This window comes from Salvia splendens, unplaced genomic scaffold, assembly GCF_004379255.2.
Source record: "Salvia splendens isolate huo1 unplaced genomic scaffold, SspV2 ctg1168, whole genome shotgun sequence".
Taxonomy (NCBI): Eukaryota; Viridiplantae; Streptophyta; class Magnoliopsida; order Lamiales; family Lamiaceae; genus Salvia; species Salvia splendens.
Window position 1 is genome coordinate 8,205 of NW_024598720.1, and position 22,270 is coordinate 30,474.

The following is a 22,270-nucleotide window of genomic DNA, read 5'->3' on the forward strand; positions in this document are numbered from 1 at the left end:
ACCCTCCACCCCTTGGGGTGTTTTTTTTTTTTAAAAAAAAAGAGAAACATGCGTGGGTTAAAAAAAAGGAACCAGCCCCGACCATCCGGGTTAACGACACAATTCCAGAAAGGCTCGAAGTTTGGTCACAAAGAATCCAGCAGCACGATACGAAACACCTTTGCTCTATCATGCCATACCTCATCTTTTGGTACATCTGGGCGGAACGAAACAGGAGCCGACATCAGCAGGTACAATTCAAGCCTTTTAACGTGGTTTGGCAGGTTCAGATGTTCATCCGAAATCGCATGGCCAATGGAACGATTAAGTAGAAGCATTGGAGGGTAGTTCGGTTGAGGACGAGCATACCGCAAAGTGTCGAGAATAGTAGGCTGAGGCCTCTTGCTATGCCGGTTAAATGGCACCCCCCGGATCAGCCTTGGATTAAACTGAATGCGGATGGTGCCTACAATGAGACAAGTGGAAAAGCCGGAGGGGGAGGGGTGGTGCGAGACCCCTCAGGTAAGTTGCTTGCAGCATTCGCAACTCCCCTGGAAGTATAGTTAGCCTTGGAAGTAGAACTCATGGCCATCTACCATGGTTTGGAACTGGCGAAGGAGTTCAGGAAACCAGTCTGGATTGAATAGGATTCTGAGCAAGCAGTCAAGTTGATCATGGGAACAGATTTGGGGTGGTCCGGCGCATGTCCGCCAAGCCATGGCGCGGCTGGCAGTCGCTAGGCGACATCATAATATCCGAACATCTTTAATCCCACGGAAAGGGAATAAGGCAGCCGACCTCCTTGCCAAAGAGGTCCTTGAGCAGGATGCCTTTTTTTTTTTTTTTTTTTTTTTTTTTTTTATCAAACACCTCTACGGTGGAGGGTTCGTGGGTCCCTCATCCCTATAATTCCAAAGGCGGTAATTACAAGGCGTGGCCACACCCAAAAGTGGTGTGCCGTAACAAATCAAGAGTAGTATGCGGTCCAATCCCACAAGGTTCGGACCTCATCATACTCTTTTCCAAAATACAATTAACCAAAAAGCTAGTCACTATTGTCTCCCATCGTCTCATTATCAACTTTAATGCCCGTTCCCGTCAAGGTATCGGATGTGCGACACTCCCATCTCGTCCAATCTAACCAAGTCCAACAGTTCTCTCGGTGCTGAGTTGTAGTGCATTCGTAGACCACTGTCTTGGACTAGCCCCATTTTCGCAAGGAAATCCGCCGCTTTGTTCCCCTCCCTGTGTATGAAGGTGGCTCGGAATTTGAGTTGGCGTTTATGAAGGGTTAGTTGCGCCACCGCTTGCCGGGCGAGTGCCGGCCCCCATCCAGTCCCATTGACCAATTTGATTGCTTGCTCTGCATCGGACTCAATCCAGATTGGTAGGGCGAGTTCTTTGGCTATATTTAGCCCGTGGAGCATGGCCAACAGCTCCGCCTCTAACGCCGAGTGTGCTTCTAGGGGTGTGCTGAAGGCGACGAGCATCTTACCCAAGTGGTCTCGAATAATCCCTCCAGCCCCTGTTCTACCGTTCGCTTCATTGTAGGAGCCATCTGTGTTGAGCTTTATCCACGGCTGGTCCGGGGGGTTCCATTTGATTGCCATGGCTAGGGGTAGCGCCCTGATTGCCGCCGCTTGAGGAATGTTGATTCCAAGTTTAACTCCCTTCCAATGTTTCGGCTTCAAGCTTCCATTGGACATAGCATTCCGAATGAACATGTGGACCTGCCATACCACGTTTTGTGGTTTAAACTGTGTGCCTTGGTGGCGACTCCTGTTTCTCTCCGACCAGATAACCACAGAATGAGGTATGGAGTGGCTCGGCTAAGATGTTTCTTGTTCGGCTGTTGGTACCTTCGCGCCCACACTTCGATTCTCGTAGGGATTGTATCATTGATATGGATGCGGGGGAACGGGCCTGTGAACCAACCGTCAAACTCACTCCATACTCTGCGAGCTCCATGTCCCTGGATGAAGAGGTGTTGGAGGGACTCGGTATTCGGTCGGTGGGGGCAGCATTGGCACTTAGAGGCTAGCTCAATCTCCCGCCACTGAAGCTTCGTGTCAACCGGCACCCGATTGGAGAGAAGCCTCCAGATAAAGATGGCTATTGAGTTGGTGAGGCCTGCCTTCCAAACGTCCCCCAACCCTTGGATGATCGGGTTTCGCCCTCGAAGTGTGTCCCATGTCGAAGCCACCGTGAATTCCCCATGTTTAGAGAGGTTCCACCTCAGGATATCCTGTTCATCATGGAGGATCGGTGTATTAATGATGCCATCGATAACATGCTGAGGGAGGCCGGCCTGATTGTGAAGAAGCTGAAGCTTGGGCACATCCCAACCCCCGTTAGTAATGAACTCCGACACCCGGGTGGTTGGTCTTCCCCTATCATCAAGACTAAATTCCCTCAGAGGGCTATTGCCAAGCCAAATGTCATCCCAGAAGTAGATGTCCCCTTGTCCCACTAGCCATCTCATGTGCGGTTGTGCGAGGGGCCATGCTCTTGAGAGCCTTCTCCACGTAGGGCTACTCCTGCTCGGCAGTCTCAAGGTGAGCGGTGTGGAGTTGGTGCAATATTTTGCCATCATGTATCTTGCCCAAAGGGAGTTTTGCTCCCGAAAGCGCCACCAAAGTTTGATGTTGAAGGCGCGGAGGACCTCCATAGTTTTCCGGATCCCAAGGCCTCCTTCATCAGTGGGCCGACACATTTGTTCCCAACCAATCCAATGGGTCCGCTTCTTCTCATTCGTAGACCCCCAAAAGAATCGGGCCATTTGTTGATCAAGTTGCTTAAGGGTACCGGCCGTGGGCTCGACGGCTTGGAAGATGTGTAAGGGGATCGCTTCAAGGGTGCTCTTAATCAACGTAAGCCTTCCTCCAAAGGATAGGTGACGGTGTGCCCATCCTGAGATCCTTCTTGCAATCTTTTCTCGTAGAAAGAGGAACATGTCCGTGCGTTTGACACCACGATAGATAGGTACTCCGAGGTAGAGGAAGGGGAAAACCCCTCTAGTGAAGCCCCCTTCTGCCTGGATCGAGTTTGCCCAATGCTCATGGGCCTCGGCAATATAGAAATTACTCTTAGCAAGGCTGACTTGTTGGCCGGAGACTCTTTCATACTTTTCAAGACAAGCTCTTAGCCGGCGCATAGGATTTGCCGCCGCTTGGGTGAAGATGATAATGTCGTCCGCATAGGCTAGATGGCTGATCTCCATGCATCTCCGGGAGGCTTTGTACGTCATGTCCTTTTGGCCGAGGATGAGCTTATCTAATGCTCGGGACAGGTATTCCGCAGCGATCACGAACAGAGCGGGGGGAGATCGGATCTCCTTGCCGAAGTCCACGAGTTGATCTAAAGAAGCCCGCGGGTGCCCCGTTAACAAGGACCGAGAACCAGCAATACCCAATACACCTCTCCATAAGTGAAATCCATGAATCCGGGAATCCCATACGGCGTAAAACTTTGAAGAGGAAGGGCCATTGGACCCTATCATAGGCTTTAGCCATGTCAATCTTTACTGCCACATTAGGCGCTGGGGAGCATCTAGCAAGCTCATGGAACATTTCTTGAGCCAGAAGTGCGTTGTCGTTAAGGAGCCGACCTTTGACAAAACCACTTTGGTTTGGGGAGATGACCTGTGGGAGGAAAGGAGAGAGTCGAGAGGTGAGTACCTTGGTAATGATCTTGTTTAAAACATTGCAGAGACTGATGGGTCGGTAGTCGGTCCATGACTCCGGCGATGCCTTCTTTGGGATAAGGACAATGCTTGTGGCCGTGATGCTCCTTGGCAGGAAGGCCCCTCTGAAGAACTGTCTGATTGCTTCCACTACCTCCGGCCCCACAATGGACCAGCAGGCTTGATAGAAGGTGGCCGAGAAGCCATCAGGTCCGGGTGCACTATCTCCGGAAATGCAAAAGGTGGCACTCCTGACCTCGTCCGCACTTGGAGCATCTGCGATGTCAACGAACTGCTCGGCTGAGTGGACCTGCTGGATTAGGTCGAGGTCTGGGTCTTCAAGTGTCGGATTGTTGGGGGCAAGGAGTTGTTGGAAGAACTCCACTGCGGACTTTTTAATCTCGGCTTCCTCGGTGAGCTCCTGCCCATTGACACGAATTGAATGGATGCGGAGACGGACCCTCTTTTGTTTCACCCAGCTTTGATAGAACCGGGTATTTTTGTCTCCCTCGGCAAGCCACCTCAAAGCTGCCTTCTGTCGCCAAAAATCTTCTTCCATTCTCAGCAAAAGGATGTACTCGGCAATGTGTTTGTTGATCGCTGTCCTGTGCTCCGGAGTCGGCCTTGCCTCGAAACTAGATTGGGCCAGAGCAATTTCTTCCTCCTTTTCCTTTAGATTAGCATGGATGTTCCCAAAGACCTCTTTGTTCCACTCCTTAAGGGCCTTTTTAACTCTGGCCTGCTTGATTTGAATGTTTAGGATTCCACCCGCCCCCGTGGGTTCCTCCCATGCTTTTTGCACTACGGCCATGAATCCTTCATGTCGGATCCACATGTTCTGGAACCTGAATGCCTTGGCTCCAGCGGATGTGTTCATCTTCGTGCACCTGACAAGAATTGGTCCATGGTCCGAGGCAACCCGGGGGAGATTCGTAACCCGAGTAGCCTCGAAGGTCTTAGTCCAATCCTCACTGACAAGCACTCTATCCAACCTTTCAAAGAGGCCATTCTTGGCCCAAGTGAATGCCGCTCCATCAAAACCAGGATCAAGCAGCCTACAGTCTTCCGTTGCCTCCGCAAAATCAACCATCTCGGCTTGCCGGTTAGTATCACTTCCGACTCTGTCTTGGTGTGATAGAATGGTGTTGAAATCGCCACCGATGATCCAAGGTGTTCCCTCGAGAGGCCCGGCAATCTCTCTCATCTTGTCCCATAATTGATGTCGTTCAGCCCTTGTACATTTGGCGTACACGGCTGAAATGGCCACCGGCCTAGCAAGGCGGTGGGACTTGAGGTAACCGTGAAGGATTTGTTCCGAGTCATTCTCAATATCAAAAGTGGACCCCTCTTCCGCGAACATCCAAATCTTCCCGTTCGTGTTCGAACCAATGAAGGGCAGCCCCAAGGCCTTAGAGAATCGGTCCGGGTCCGGGTGTGTGAGCGGTTCCATTATTGCAAGAAATAAAACATTATGACAATCAATAAGTCTTTTTAGAACGTTTTGAGTGGGCGCATTCGCAATCCCCCTCACGTTCCAAAACATGAAATTGTACGACATCATTAACAGGAAGGGTGCGTACCCAAAGAGGCTGAAGGCCCTCCTTGGTAGTCAGTGCGGTGTTGCTCTTTGTTCGGGGCGACCTCCTCGGCATCGTCGGCCGAACTGTTGCCTCCTAACCTCTCGACCCCCATGTGCAACTCCATGGGGTCTTCGTCCGCATCCCCACAATTCTCAACATCAAATTCTCCGTTCGCCATGAGAGAGTAATATTGGTTAGTACTCATGTGGTTCTTTGCCGAGAAGAACCCACGCCCCCTTGTCAGGGCATGGCGCGCGCCTCCTCTCGAATTCCCTCGACGAGCTGGTGAGACCGAGCGCCTCGCATTAGGGGAGCCCCACTCCACGTCCATGTTCCCACGTGGTGATGGTGGTTCGGAGGTGGGATGCAATGGGTTCCCCCGGTTCGGTGGGGACTTCCCAACCTCGGTCCCGGCCTTGAGCCCGGCATTTTGAGTTCCGGAGCTCGGTCCGCTCCCCAAAGCAGAGTCCGGCATTTTAGAGTCCGGTCTTGAGCCCGGCATTTTCGAGTTCGGTCCCTCCCAGGAAGTACCACCGATATCCTCCCCATTTGTTTTGTTATTGTTTGGTCGATCACCGGCCTTGCCTTGCTTCTTCCCATAACGTTTCCATTCATTGGAGCTGGGGGCATTCTTCCCCGTATCTTGCTTCCCCTTCTCGGTTTGTCTCTCGGGTTGTGACTGTTTAGGCGGGCCGTTGTGGTAGTTTCTCTTTGGCGGCCGTTCCTTCTTGCCCGTCGCATAGCACACCTCACTTGCATGGCCGACGTGTTTACATTCTTGACAATATGATGGTATCTTGTCCCATCGGACCCGCTGCACTGTTTCTCGCCCACCAAGGTCAAGGATTATCTCTTCGGTAGGCGGTTTTGTGATGTCTATCTCGACGCAAATTCGGGCAAATGAAAGCCGAGTCTTGTTTGCCGTGGCTCGATCAATCTGTATTGGAGTGCCGAGAAGCTTGCCGATGGCGAATAAGGCGGATTGGTCGAAAAGATGAATGGGGAGGCCAATTAGGTTGCACCAAATTGCCGCAATGGGGGACTCGCAGTATGCATCAAAGTCCGGGGACCATTTGAAGACCCTCATCGGGTGACGGTCAATGAGCCATACGGGCGTACCCCTTGGGCCTCCAAGGATTCGGGCATAGTCCGCCAAGTCCTCGCATTGAATGAGAATATGTTTAGCATTAATGTACTTCCAACTGAATCCACACCGGAGTTTAATATTATCGAGAGTCTTTTGGATTTGCAGTCCGGTAGGGATAGAGTGAGAGAACTTACCCACAATGGCGTGTCCCATGCTCTCAGCAAGCTTTTGAGTTTCCGCTCCGGAGAAGTAGATGGCCGGGATGCCGTCGGACACTGAAGCAAATCCAATGTTCTGAAGCTTATCCGGCTCAAAGGCTTGAGGGCCGTTAGGGTCAGTCGAGCCTTTAAGCATGTCCGCCATCGTTTTCGGCCGGCCGGGGTGGCTTGAGGTGCCTTCACCCCCGCCATGTAGCGTGTGACTCGCCGAGCCCGACGGAGTACCCTTAAGCAAGTCCGCCATCGATTTCGGCCACGCCGAGGTCCCCGGGGTAGCTTCTACCCCCCCATGTTGAGTAACTTCATTTGGCCCTTGTGTTGCGGCATTCGCCGAGGGCTTAGGTGTATTTCCTTTTCTCTTCGGGTTGTTGTGTTCGGCTTTTCCATTCTCGGTGTGGATCTTCTCGGCACCATCGTTGTCGTTGTGTACCCTTCTCGGCTTTTCCATTCTCGGCAGTTCGGCTTTTCCTTTCTCGGTGTGGACCTTCTCGGCCTCTTCATTCTCGGTGTGGATCTTCTCGGCATCATCCATTGGCGTATCGTTGGGTGTTGGTGTTTCTCTTGTCAATACGCCCATCTCGGCACTAGGCGTGGCCTTGTTCGTTGTCTCGATAATAAGCTTTTCTCGGTTGGCGTTAGGGTTCGCCTTAGGTCGCGGCTGGCCGAGCTCCACACAATAATGTTCCGGGCTGGCCTCAAACGTAGCTCGGATCTTGCTAGTTCGTCCTCGTTCGAGAGGGGGGAAGTCCTCAAGAGATGCCCCACTCCCATTCCAAGGTGTGTGTGTGACACTTTGCATGCATCCCGAAGAGTTTTGGGGGAACTCCGGTGGTTTGTGACTGGCCGTCGGTAGGTTTCCGGCACGAAGAGGCTGCGCCGCCGCTGCATCGAGCGTTTCCACCGAGTCCAACGCTGCAAGATGAAGGATCTCATCTAGTTTTGGGTTCCTTGGTGGGGATCCAAACGATGCAACTCGTGCCATGTTAGAGGGGAAAGGGGGGGGGGGGCACTTTCAAGGGGGGCTTTTGTACTTGCTATCATTTTAGGCAAGTTTGCTTTTGTACCTGATGGCTTAGGTAGGAAGGGTGGATTAGTGCTTTCAAAGTCAACTTTTGTCCCAGCCTCCAGATTAGGTAGGTTTGCTTTTCCACTTTCCAATGGGGCAAGGACAGCACATGGGGCAGCTTGTGCTTCACGTGACCTAGCAAGTCTTGGCTGGGGATTGTGGAGGGAGGGGACTTCACCGGAAACGGTCATAAGCTCGACGGCGGGAGCAGCAGTTTCCGGCGAGCCGCCTCCTTCCGGCACGGTTCTACCGTTGGGGGCATCGAACTCTTCTTCACATTCATTCCAATGCTCCACTTCCTCTTCCTTCTTATGAGGCAAGTCGGGGTCCTCCAACCTGAAAGAGACCCCCAAGTCGAGGGACGGAGTCGCCGGGAACAGGGATCCTTTGCATTTGGAACTACCGGCCGAAGATCCTTCCTCCTCACCGAAGTCTATCTTCTTCCTTAGTTGCTTGTCCTCGGGCATCGGAGACGGGACAAATCTCTTACGACCATTGCCTTTAGTAGGAGGCGCCGGCGTACTTTTCCGGGCTTTGAGCTTTGCTTTAGCAATTTTTAGTTCCATGGATTTGGTCGGACGTTGAAGGGAAGCGGCGTCGCCAGCTCGGAAGACCATTTGCTGATCGGAGAGGACCCGAGCTCCCTCATCCCCAGAACCAATGTCAGGCAAATGAACCGGATTAATGGCCGGAGTGTCTCTCTTTTCGTCGGGGTCCGGCGGCTGCCCCATTGTTTCGGCCAGCCGAGAGGGCTTCGGCAAGGTGTGGCCGAGACGTGGAGTAGCGATTGACGGGAGCCGCGAGCCAAGTCCGACGATGAAGTCGCTTTCGTCGGGGATGGGCCGGGGGTGACAAGCGGAGTGGGATTGGGAGGAGGACGGCAGGGTGGTAACCACCAAGGAGGATGATGAAAGGTGATGAACCGATGGACGAGGGAGTGGTGGCTGGGGTCGGCGAATGTCGTCGGGTGGCGAGGTGGTGGTGGGAGATTGGCGGCGGAGGTCAAAGGTGGTACAATAGGGTGGAGTATTTTAGAGAGAAGGAGGAGCTTCTCTCACTTCGTAATTGTACCAAATCACTAACCAAACCGCCTTGAGGTTGCTAAAGGCCATTATCCGTTTGGACGAAATGGGGGTTCCAAATATTCAGGTCCGTGGAGCCAAGATGGATTAGCTTGTGCAAAATGGCTTGTTGATCAGTTTAATTGTAATTTTGGTGGGAGTATGATGAGGTCCGAACCATGTAGGGAGCGGACCGCATACTACTCCTATGTTTTGTCTTGGCACACCACTTTTGGGTGTGGTCGTGCTATGTAATTATGTGTTTATGAAATAGAGGGATGAAAAAAAAGCTCATTTCATAATGTAACTTTTATCTATGCGTTTACTTAGTCAACAAGTAAACCTTTTGAATCCAATTTCCCACAACATGCATGGTGTGATATCGATTAATGTAATGGCCTCGAAGACTAGATAATTTTATAGAATAATTATCATTGTTGTCTCGTGGTGATTCATTTATAGCATAACCCTGTATATTTGGGTTTACTTTTTTTTTTTTTTTTTTTTTTTTTTTTTTTTTTTTTTTTAATCAAACACCTCTACGGTGGAGGGTTCGTGGGTCCCTCATCCCTATATTTCCAAAGGAGATAATTACAAGGCGTGGCCACACCCAAAAGTGGTGTGCCGTAACAAAATCAAGAGTAGTATGCGGTCCGATCCCACAAGGTTCGGACCTCATCATACTCCTTTCCAAAATACAATTAACCACAAAGCTAGTCACTATTATCTCCCATCGTCTCATGATCAACTTTGATGCCCGTCCCCGTCTAGGTTTCGGATGTGCGACACTCCCATCTCGTCCAATCTAACCAAGTCCAATAGTTCTCTCGGTGCTGAGTTGTAGTGCATTCGTAGGCCACTGTTTTGGACTAGCCCCATTTTCGCAAGGAAGTCCGCCGCTTTGTTCCCCTCCCTGTGTATGAAGGTGGCTCGGAATTTGAGTTGGCGTTTGAGAATGGTTAGTTGCGCCACCGCTTGCCGAGCGAGTGCCGGCCCCCATCCCGTCCCATTGACCAATTTGATTGCTTGCTCTGCATCTGACTCAATCCAGATTGGTAGGCCGAATTCCTTGGCTATATTTAGCCCGTGAATCATGGCCAACAGCTCCGCTTCTAACGCCGAGTGGGCTTCAAGGGGTGTGCTGACGGCGACGAGCATCTTACCCGAGTGGTCTCGAATAATCCCGCCAGCCCCTGTACTGCCGTTCGCTTCATTATAGGAGCCATCCGTGTTGAGCTTTATCCACGGCTGATCCGGGGGGTTCCATTTGATTGCCATGGCTAGGGGTAGCGCCCTGATTGCCGCCGCTTGTTGAGGAATATTGATTCCAAGTTTAACTCCCTTCCAATGTTTCGGCTTCAAGCTTCCATTAGACATAGCATTTCGAATGAACATGTGGACCTGCCATACCACGTTTTGTGGTTTAAACTGTGTGCCTTGGTGGCGGCTCCTGTTTCTCTCCGACCAAATAAACCAAAGGATGAGGTATGGAGTGGCTCGGCTAAGATGTTTCTTGTTCGGCTGTTGGCACCTTCGCGCCCACACTTCGATTCTCGTAGGGATTGTGTCATTGATATGGATGCATGGGAACGGGCCTGTGAACCAGCCGTCGAACTCACTCCATACTCTGCGAGCTCCATATCCCTGGATGAAGAGGTGTTGGAGTGACTCAGTGTTCGGTCTGTGGGGGCAGCATTGGCACTTAGGGCAGTATATTTGGGTTTACTTAGCCAACAAGGAAACCAATTCACTCCAAATGACCTTCAAACACTAATTTTATGATCTCTGTAACGTAATGGCATAAAGATACAATCATTTTGGTCGATATAACAACATAGAAATTGTCATATTTTAAAAGCTAATTTGATGCCTAACTCTTATATGATCTTTGGTACGTAATAAATGGCATTAAGATAGGATCATTTTGTCCAGAGCCTTTGTCCTAGCGGCAAGGAGCTTAAACATTATTGCATGAGGTGCTGAGTTCGAGCCCTCTTGACATCAATTGTAATTTCCTCCTATCTATAGTATAGAAGTTTATTTGTAATTTTCTCCCTTATATAGGAGTTAATTAAAAAAAATTAAGATAGGATCATTTTGGTCAATACAACATCGTAGTAATTGTCGTATCTATAAGCTCATTTCATAACGTAACTTTTATATGCGTTTACTTGGCCAACAAATAAACCTTTTGAATCCATTTTTTTGGAAACACCTTCAAGGTGGAGGGTTCGTGGGTCCCTCGGCCCTATATTTCATAAAAGAAGGGGTACAAAACACGACCACACCCAAAAGTGGTGCCTACACAAATTTCAAGAGTAGTATGCGGTCCGATCCCACATGGGTCGGGCCTCATCCTACTCCCTCCAAAGTTACAATCAAAAAGGTAAAAACAATTCCACTCTCTTTCACCCCTATCTTATTCCTCATGTCTAGGTTCCGTCCTCATTTCTAACCCGAATGTTAGGAACTCCCATTGCGTCCATCCGGACGATTGCTCTAAGGTGTCTCGGTTCCGAAATGGCATTCATGCGTAGGTAGTCGGTTCTCTCAAGGCCCAATTTGGCTAGTAGGTCAGCTGCTTTGTTTCCCTCTCGATGAATGAAGGTGGTTCGGATGGTAAGTTGGCGCTTGTGGATGGCCAGGCGTGCCATGACTCGACATATATGGGCTTGGGCCCCATTCTAAGCCATTGAGGAGTTTGACCGCTTGTTCGGTATCCGATTCAACCCAGATAGGTCGCTTGAATTAAAAGAGAATTTGAAAAGGAAACCCTTTTAGAGAGAGACGCTCTCCCTTCTCACTAGAATCCGCCCTCTCTCCCTCCCTCCCCTTTGAGGGAGGTGAAATGTGATTGTTGCATCCGACACATGGTGAAGTCCGGTGGTGAACCGGCGGTTGAGGCTGCTACGGTCTCATCTCACACGACCCAATCTCCTCACTCGCCGGAACGGAATCTCCCTCTCATCCCACGGCCAAAGACAAAGAGGGCCGGGACTCCTTTCCCCGAGAGAGGCCGAAGTGAGCTGAAACGCGCAGGCCTTGAGACTATTTCGGGGGTTAGTCGAATCAAGAAGAAAATGATCTTCGAAATGGCCGAGGAGCTACTCGCCGGAAAAAATGATGAGGGGACGGCGTCGCCGGAAGGAGAGCTGCCTTCCGATGGGTATCCGAGGAGAACGTTTGCTCAAATGGCGAAGCCGGGCCCCTTCGAAACAGCTACGGGTCACTTACTCCTTCTCGACCATGAGCGGTATTTTGCTGCCGGAATCTCGGACGATGACCTAGTGGACCCCCCATTCAAACCCAGCTCCCGGGAGGTAGATGAACCGAAGAAGGAGTCGACATCAAATCTGGGTGAAGGGAGGGGGTCGCCGGAGGTTGAACAAGCTTGTGTTGGGGAGGTGCTGAACGCATCAGCTCAAATAGACAAGGAGGGGAGTACACCAACGTGTGATTTAGAGGACTCCGATTTTGAGGGGGTAGCCGGAACTTCGCCGGCGCCGGCCAGCCGGAACGGTGATGTAACAGCCAAGGAGATGGTGCTGGTCAACCATCAGCATGTGGAAGGTACAAGGGAGCATGTGCATCCTTGTCTTGATGTGGGGGTGACATGTGAGGAGTTGGATGCATGTGACTCACAAATGAGGGAAAAGACAAAGCTTACTTTGCATGGGGAAGGAAGTGTTGGCTCTCTTTGGGTAAGTGGCAATTTGAATTCAAATTCTACTCCATGTGCCACACACCCTCCTCCCATACCAATCGGTCATGGTGAACACAAAGGGGACCGGACCCCCGACGCACAGCGGCCGGAAAACTCGCCGGAAAACCTGGTGCCGCCGGCGGGAGCTTGGAAGGGGGCGAAATTACCCCACCCCCAAAAGGGGTCGGGGAGCGTGGAAGGAGAATCAGCCACGTTCAAGGCCTTTAAGGCCGAGCCAATACCTTTGGATGACACCAAGATTAAAGCCGTGGGGAAGGCCGGATGCTTTGATGGCACACCAACCCTTACCTTCTCCGATTCAGAAACGGACGACCTCTCGGAGAAGCTAGGGCTAGCCGTCGTTGGAAAGTTCTCACACTCGCTCCCATCCTCCTCCCAAATTCAAAAAAGCCTTGGAGGTTTGGGGTTTGTGGGTTCTTTTACTTGGAAATACTTGAACGCTAAGCATATCTTAATTCAATTCCAAGCGATGGCCGACTATGCTAAGGTCTTAAATGGCCCCAATGGGAACCCCATTTGGTTTGTTGCGATCCACCCGATGAGGGTGTTTAAGTGGGCGCCGGACTTTGATACCTTCTTCGAGTCGCCGGTTGTTGCCGTTTGGTGCAACATCATGGGAATCCCGGCGCATCTTTATGAGGAATCGGCTCTCATGGCGATTGGTAAACTACTAGGCAAGCCACTACAAGCCGATCATGCTACAATCCATCAAAACCGACTCTCCTTCGCGAGGATTTGCATAGAGATTGACATCTCTATTCCCCCGACGAAAGAGATCATCCTTAATATCCGAGGCAAAGATTCACGGTACAAAGTGGCATGGGACCGTATTCCACTTTTCTGTGCTAATTGTAAACATGTTGGGCATGAGAAAGAGGATTGCCATGCAACAGGAAGAAAGGCTCGGGGTAGAGACAAGGAGCGCCGAGCACCATCCAAGGAGAACCACTCGAGCCATCCCGCCAAGATCATCCGCCGTGAGTGGCGTCCAAAGGCGGATGCTTGGTCCGGCACCCCACCGTCCTTTGGACAATTGGATAAAGCCAAAGATTGTAACAACCATGCGGAGAACATTGAGGGTACATCGGGTGCGGGATCGGCAAAGCCAAGGGTGGCTAGTAGGAGTCACCCAAGTGTGGACAAGGATGGCTTCCAATTGGTGTTGAGGAAGAGGAAGGGAAAGATACATGAGGGCGGTATGCACACCAAGGCTCCAAACGGTGATGATTGGCATTTGAAGGAGAATGTTGCTACGGTGACATTTGGGAGTGTCCCATCGGGTGCGAATGACTCGAGCATTTGCTCCATGAGTGTCGCATGTGGGCCCCCCAACCGGGAGATAGAGGGCACCATCGAGGTCCTTGACCCAGGAGGGCATGTCCCTTGCGGAGGTATCCCTATTGTGGGCCTTAACTAGGTGATGGACAAAGGTTGTTGGGGATGCAAAGGTTGCATCAAATTGTAATAGGAATTTTGAGAGTAGATAGATGACCATCCTAGTCGCTAGGGAGGCTCTCTTTGTACTCTAATTTGTCATGTCTTGGCGAGTCGTCACTTTTGGGCGACTCGGTGTATGGTTGGCTGTTTCGATTGGTTTTTGGTAATGCACAGGTGTGGGTCCGCCTCAACCCTCCGCCCCTCGGGGTGTTTTATAAAAAAAAAAAAAAAAAAAAAAAAAAAAAAAAAAAAGATAGGTCGCTTGAATTCCGAGGTGAGTGCCAGGCCATGGTGTATGCTACTAGCTCCGACTCGAGGGTGGAGTGGGCTTCAAAAGGGGAGGCGAACGCGGCAAGCAAAAAGCCCGCATGGTCTCGGACTAATCCTCCCCCCCGGCTTTATTTGTTGCTTCCATGTATGCTCCATCTGTGTTAAGCTTGATCAAGGGGTCGTCCGGGGGATTCCATTTGATCGGCATCACAGGGGGTCTTAGTCTCCGATTTTCAATCTGGCTTGGGACGATGATTTTAAGTTGGACTCCCTTCCAATATTTTGGTTTAATGCTTCCATTGGCCATGCTATTTCGAAGGAACAGTTGCACTTTTCAAACCACATTGAACGCCTTAAATTGCACTGATTGATGGTGGCTTCGGTTACGCTCCGCCCATAGGAACCATAGGATCAGATATGGCATAGCTCGACTAATGTGTTTCTTGCCTGGTTGTTGTAGTCTTTTGGCCCACACAACTAGCCTTTTCGGAATTGTATCATTGATCCGGAGGGGTGGGGAGGCGCCTTCAAACCAAGAATCGGACTCCCTCCACACACTACGAGCTCCAGCCCCTGGGATGAAGAGGTGTTGGAGAGACTCAATACCCGGCCTATGAGGGCAACACTGGCATTTGGACGCCATTTCCATCCTCCTCCATTGTAACTTTGTGTCCACATGGATTCGGTTGGAGAGGAGCCTCCAAATGAAGATAGATATGAATGAAGTGAGGCCCGCTTTCCACACGTCCTCGAGCCCCTGGATTATAGATAGGCCTTCATGCGCGGGTGGTCTCCCAAGTCGTCCGTAGAGAGAAGGGATTCCATATTCTCGTACCGTCGCACGACGACCCTTCAGATCTGCTCTTCTGCAACCGTAAACATGGCAGCGACTCAGATGAGCAAGAAGCGAAAGTTTGTGGCTAATGGAGTGTTCTTCGTGGAGTTGAACGAGGTGCTCACTCGTGAGCTGGCGGAGGACGGATACTCCGGTGTCGAGGTTAGAGTTACACCAATGAGGACAAAGATCATCATCCGAGCTACCAGCACCCAAAACGTTCTCGGAGAGAAGGGCAGAAGGATTAGGGAGCTCACCTCAGTGGTGCAGAAGAGGTTTAAGTTTCATGAAAACAGCGTGGAGCTGTATGATGAGAAGGTTAACAACAAAGGGCTTTACGCCATTGCTCAGGCTGAATCCCTTCGCTACAAACTCCTCGGTGGCCTTGCTGTTAGACGGGCATGCTATAGTGTTCTAAGATTTGTTATGGAGAATGGGGCAAAGGGTTGAGGTTATCATTAAGGGGAAACTTAGGGCTCAGCGTGCAAAGTCCCGAAGTTCAAGGATGGATACATGATTTCTTCTGGTCAACCAGTTAAAGAATACATCGACTCTGCTGTCAGACACGTTCTTCTCAGCCAAGGAGTTCTTGGTATCAAGGTGAATATCATGCTTGATTGGGATCCTAAGGGAAAGCTTGGTCCGGTTGCTCCTCTTCCGGATATTGTCATCATTCATTCTCCAAAGGAAGAAGAAGCATTCCGCCCAGCTTTGGCACCGGCTGAGGTTGAGGTCGAAGTATAGATTTGAACCCAATGCTTGGTTTAGAATTTGGGTTATTTTTAATGTTTTGCGAATGTTGTTAGGGCATCGTTGTCATCATCAAGGCTGAGATCTCTTAAGGGAAACTCTCCGAGCCATAAGTCGTCCCAGAAAAGCATCTTACCTTCTCCCACCACCCATCGAATGTGCGGTTGAGTCTGGGCCCGAACCTTTAAAATTCTCTTCCAGGTAGGGCTGCCCCTCCCCAAGGCTTTAGCTGTGAGTGGAGAAGCCTTGTGGCAATATTTAGTCATCATGTACGTAGCCCAAAGGGAGTTTTGTTCCCTAAACCGCTACCACAACTTGATATTAAAAGCACGTAAGACTTCCTTGATCTTCCGAATGCCCAAGCCTCCTTCAGCCGTGGGTAGGCAGACCTGGTCCCAACAAATCCAGTGCGTCCTTTTCTTCTCATTAGTTGACCCCCAAAAGAATCTAGCAATCTGCTGATCCAATTGCTTGAGGGCACCACCCGTAGGCTCGATAGCTTGAAAAATGTGAAGAGGGATCGCTTTTTTTTTTTTTTTTTTTTTAATTAAAAGCACCCCGAGGGTGGAGGGTTAAGGCGGACCCACACCTGTGCATTACCAACAGCAATTGCAGCCAAAACAAACAACCATTGAGCCTCCCAAAAGTGACGGCTCACCACGACCAATTAGAGTACAACGAGGGCCTCCCAATAAACTAGGGTGGTCATCTAAATACTCTTAGCATCCCTATTACAATTATAATGATGCAGCCATCGCATCGTCAAAAACTTAAGTCCGTCACCTAGTTGAGGCCCGCGATAGGGGTGCCCCCACATGGGACAACCCCTCCCGGATCGAGGTCCTCGATGAAGCCCTCCATTTCCCGGCTTAGGAACCCACATGATACACTCATTGAGCCAATGACCGGCTCATTTGCACCCGAGTCGTCGGCCCTAAAAGTAACCGTTGCTACGTTCTCCTTAAGATGCAACTTATCATTGTGGAGAGCTCTGATGTACCCATCACCCTCGTGGACCTTTCCTTTCTTCTTCCTAGACACCACTTGGAAACCATCGTCATCTATCTGGGCTTGCACCCTCGGTGTTGCTTTCAAGCTAGGAGCCGCTTCCGCACCGCTCTTCTCTTTGTGTGTCCCCGGCTCGGTCTCCCCCTTTGGCATAGACCCTTGGCCCGGCTCCGGGTTGTGGGTGCCATGCACGTTAGTTTTCAGCCTCCATTCCCAGCGGATGGGATTTGACGCAGAGTGGGGTCGGCGGGGTTGTGGTGGTCGGGTGGGATCCGTGGTGGCCTGCTCCTTTCTCCTCCCTAGGATAAGGCATGTTTCCTTGACGTGCCCAACATGCTTACATTCCGCACAAAATAGGGGAATCCGATCCCATACCACCTTGTACCTATTGTCTTTGCCTAGGATGTTGAGAATGATCTCCACCGGTGGAGGCGTCGAGATATCAATCTCAATACACATCCGGGCAAAGGTGAGTCGGGTTTGGTTGAAGGTCGCATGGTCCACTTGGATTGGCTTCCCCAACAACTTGCCAATCGCAATGAGGGCTACTTGGTCATAGAGATGGATCGGGAGTCCCACCACCTTACACCAAACGGCGGCAATAGGTGTCTCAAAAAATGTGTCGAACTCCGGAGTCCATTTGAACACCCGCATTGGGTGATGCTCGACAAACCAAACCGGCGCTCCATTGGGACCATTGAGCATCCGGCCGTAATCTCGTACATCACGGAATTGGATTAGGATGTGCTTGGCGTTAACGAACTTCCATTTGAATCCATCGACGAAGTTGATGTTGGAAAGGGATTTTTGGATTTGTTGTGGTGTTGGGAGGGTGTGGGAGAACTTTCCGATAATGGCGTGCCCTACCTTGTCCACCAAGCACTTTGTTTCCTCGTTTGAGAATGTAAGCGAAGGGATCCCTTCACACCATCCGAATGTCCCCATCTCCGTGTCGTGATCAGCATCAAGGTTCACCGCGTCGGATTTCGGTGGTCCTCCACTATCCAGCCCGGCACCCGTGTTCGCGGGCTTTTCATCTAGATCTGGCTCAACAGGTTGGGTCTCGGCTTGAGCGGCCTTGTCCGTGATGAATTCCAGCGAGTGACCCAACGTCGGCGGACTCCCAACGGGGGAGGCCACGTCGATGCCTACCTCAGACGCCGAGTGCTTGGGTAGGATTTCCGGCTGGTCCCTGTCCTGGTCCAGCAGCTTGTCCGGCGGGTCCGACGGGTTATCCGGCGCCGACGGCTTCCCGTTGAGCCCGGCCTCACCCCCTCCATTGTTATCCTCGGCCTTGAAATTTGTACCATCACCAGATTTGAATTGCAAGAGGCTTTGACCCATAAGGGAGTCACATGTCTCACTAGCTAGTACATGCCTATCCTTTTCCGGAAATGGTGCAGCAAGAGTGGGTGGGTCAAAAAGCATGTTGGCACCATACCTTTCCGAGGATGTGTCCTCGTCCAAGACAGCTGCACTCGCAGCCGCCTCCACGCACGTTGACCGGAGTACCCCTTGTGCAACGGCCTCATTCACCTCCGGTAATACACCCTCCAGCCGAGTTCCGGTCACGACTTCCGGCTGGTGCCTGGCCGAGCCGTCCTTTTGTCCCATGGAGAAACGGAGCTCCCCCGCGAGTAATGGGAGAACTCCCGGCACCACCTCAAACGCTCCGGTGCTGGCTTCAAAAGGGCCAGGTCGTGCCTTTCTCTTCCATCGGCCCTTCTCTCTCTCCCCGGGCAGGGAGCTCCAACCGTCTTTTCCGGCAATGGCGCTACCTCCACCATTAGTTCCGGCAATAAGCTCATCGAACTCAAAGACAATCTTCTTCCTCACCCTTCCGGTCTCCGTCAATGGCACACAAGCGCTGCGTTTTGTATTACCACCGTTTTTAATGGGGTGGGGAGTGGCTGACTTTTTCATATTCCGTTTCGCATTAGTTGGTCGGAAAACCCATTTCGGCGAGGGAGAGGGATCGCTTCTAGTGTGCTTTTAATCAAAGTGAGTCTCCCCCCAAAGGAGAGGTGCCGATGGGCCCACCCAGAGATCCTAGCTGAGATTTTCTCCCGGATGAACAAGAACATACTCGTGCGCTTAACCCCCCGGTAAATAGGGACTCCAAGGTAAAGGATGGGAAACGTACCTCGAGAGAAACCTCCTTCGCTTTGTATTGTGTTTGTCCACCCTTCATGGGCCTCGGCAATATAGAAGTTGCTCTTACCGAGGTTGATTTGCTGACCAGACACCTTAGCATAGTGATCCAGACAGCCACGAAGCCTTCGAAGGGGGTTCACGGCCGCTTGCGTGAAGATAATGATGTCATCCGCATAGGCAAGGTGGCTGATCTCCATACTTCCCCGGGTTGCTTTGAATGTCATCTCTTTTTTCCCAAGGATGAGTTTATCAAGTTGTCTCGAGAGATAGTCCGCCGCTAGAACGAAGAGGGTGGGGGAGATGGGATCCCCTTGCCTTAGTCCACAGGTGGATTTGAAGAAGCCTGTCGGCGCCCCATTGATAAGAATCAAAAACCAACAGGATCCAATGCACCTTTCAATGAGCGTCACCCATTGCTCGGGGAAGCCCATGTGCTTAATGACTTTAAGGAGGAACGACCATTGGACTCGATCATAGGCCTTAGCCATATCAATCTTAATTGCAACGTTAGGGGCCGGGGAGCTTCGATGGAGCTCATGGAACATCTCTTGTGCAAGGAGCACGTTATCATTGAGAAGCCTTCCTTTGACAAACCCACTTTGATTCGGAGCGACAACACAAGGGAGAAGTGGGGCAAGTCGCTTCGTGAGGACTTTAGTAATCACCTTATTGATCACATTGCACAAGCTAATTGGTCGGTAGTCTCCCCAAGTCTCAGGTATAGGCTTCTTGGGGATGAGAACTATGCTCGTGGCCGTGAAGCTTCGAGGGAGGAAGGCCCCACCGAAAATTTGCCTAACCGCATCCACCACATCTGGTCCCACAATGCCCCAACAAGCTTGGAAGAATAATGCCGAGAATCCATCCGGGCCCGGAGCACTATTGGCCGAGTTGTCAAATACCGCTTGTTTCACCTCATCCGCATCCGGAGGCTTCGGGAGGTCCGTGAGAAGTTCCGAGGAGGGGAGTCGTTGTAGGAGACTAAGGTCCGGATCCACGAGTTCCGGACAGCTCGGGGCTAGGAGGTTCTGAAAGAACTCAACCGCTGACTCTTTGATGGCCTTGTCATCAGTGAGTTCACACCCATTAACGTTGATCTTGTGGATGCGTAGCCGGATCTTCTTCTGCTTCACCCAGCTTTGGTAGAACCTAGTATTTTTATCCCCTTCTTCTAGCCAACGGAGGGCCGCCTTCTGCCGCCAAAAATCTTCCTCCATTTTAAGAAGTATGTACTCGGCAATCTGTCTGTTGACCTCCGTTCTATTCCGGGCCGAGGGGTCACCTTCGAACTCCGCTTGTGCCTCCGCAATGCTTTCTTCACAGGTTTTTAAGTTGGAGTGAATATTCCCAAAAACCTCTTTGTGCCACCTTTTAAGTGTACTCTTGATCCTTGCTAACTTGATCTTCAAATTGAAGATGCCCTCGGCCTCCGTGGGAACCATCCAATCTTCTTTCACCAAGTCACCGAAACCCTCATGCCGGACCCACATGTTTTGGAACCTGAACGCTTTCCCGCTCATAAAGATGTTAGTCAGCCTGCATCTAACAAGGAGAGGCCCGTGATCAGACGCGATGCGTGGGAGGTTTGTGACTCTTATTGCCTCAAACGTTTGAGCTGTCGTCTCGCTAATCAACACCCTGTCCAACCTTTCCATAAGGCCATTCTTAGCCCAAGTGAACTCTGATCCATCGTAGCCCGGGTCCATAAGACCACAGTCCTCAATGGCTTCGGCAAAATCAACCATTTCCGCTTGACGGTTTGTATCGCTCCCCGTCCTGTCTTGAGAAGAGAGGATCGTGTTGAAGTCCCCTCCTATAAGCCACGGCTTCCCATCCGAGAGTTGTGTGATATCTCTTAACTTATCCCATAGGACATGTCGCTCCCCTCTCGTGCATTTAGCATACACGGCCGATAGCATAATAGGAGTTGGGATCCAAGGGCAAGTGAACCTCCCATGTAGCAGCTGTTCCAAGTCATCCACCACATCAAAATCCATCCCCTCTTTCACAAAAATCCAAATTTTCCCATTGATGTTCGAGCCCTTGTAGGACATCCCCAACATCTTTGAAAACTTGTCCGGATTGGGGGGGAATAAACGGTTCCATTATTGCAAGAAAACAAATATTATGAGAACTAATTAGTCTTTTTAGGACGTTTTGGGTTGACGCATTTGCGATCCCCCTAACGTTCCAAAACAAAAGATTTAATGACATGATTAACTAGAGGAGTTCGTACCCGATGGGATTGACGTCCCCCCTTGAAATTCAATTATTTGGAGATCATTCCCTTCATGAGATGTCACGGCTTCCAAATGAGTGGGGTTGGCTCCACCATCATTTTCAAAGTAGGCGTTGGAGTCTTCCCCATTCTCCTCTTCTTCCATATCATTCTCCATGAAGTTCTCTCGCTCCATGAGGGAGAAATACCGATTAGTACCCATGTGATTCGGTGATTCTTGCGCTTCGGTGTTTGTTAAAGCAAAGGGTTTGAAATGACCTTTCGGTTGGGCAAGGTTACCCGAAGCCGGGTTCGCTACTAGCCGCGCAAAGTCCGCACCTCTCGGCTTACCCCCCCGCCCACAACCAAATGAAGGCCATTTGGTGGGTGGTTCTCTAGCTTGGTTGATGTATCGCCCATCATGGCCGATGACTATCTCCTTACACCCCGGTCCTTGCATGTCACCCAAGTAGTCCGGTTCCGGCCATTCCGTCCCCGATTGTGCCTTGGCCTTCGGGTTCATCCGAACATTTCTTTCTTTCCCTTTGTGCTTCCCTTGTTGCTGCCATTCCATGTTACTATCAGATTGCCTCGCATCAACATTACTCTCTTTTGCTCCCATTCCTCCGTGTTGTGGCTGTTTTGGTGTTGCTATGTTGTAATTTCGCTTTGGGGGTCGAACCGTCTTCCCGGAGGCATAACACACTTCACTTTTGTGTCCAACATGTTTGCAATCTACACAATAGGACGGGATCTTATCCCACTTTACTTGTTGCACCACGGGGCGCCCACAAATATCTAGGATGATCTCCTCGGGTGGTGCCTTTGTTATGTCAATCTCAATACAAAGACGCGCGAAGGAAAGTCTCGATTTGTTGGCCGTGGCTCTATCTACTTGGATCGGGTTGCCAAGAAGTTTTCCGATAGCATAAAGGGCCGATTGATCGAATAGGTGGATCGGAAGTCCAATTAAGTTGCACCATATCGCCGCAATTGGAGATTCACAGTAGGCATCAAAGTCGGGGGACCATTTAAAAACTCTCATCGGATGTCGATCAATGAACCATACCGGCGTCCCCTTGGGTCCACTAAGGAGCCGAGCATAATCCGCCATATCCTCAAATTGAACAAGAATATGTTTGGCATTAATAAACTTCCAAGTATAGCCGCGGCAAAATTTAATATTATCTAGAGCCTTTTG

At 50.8% G+C, this 22,270-nt stretch overlaps 1 pseudogene; it reads left to right on the forward strand.

Annotated features, from left to right (window-relative positions):
• Window positions 1–14,984: 14,984 nt before the first annotated feature.
• LOC121788869 lies at window positions 14,985–15,683 on the forward strand (annotated as a pseudogene).
• The last annotated feature ends 6,587 nt before the right edge of the window (window positions 15,684–22,270 follow it).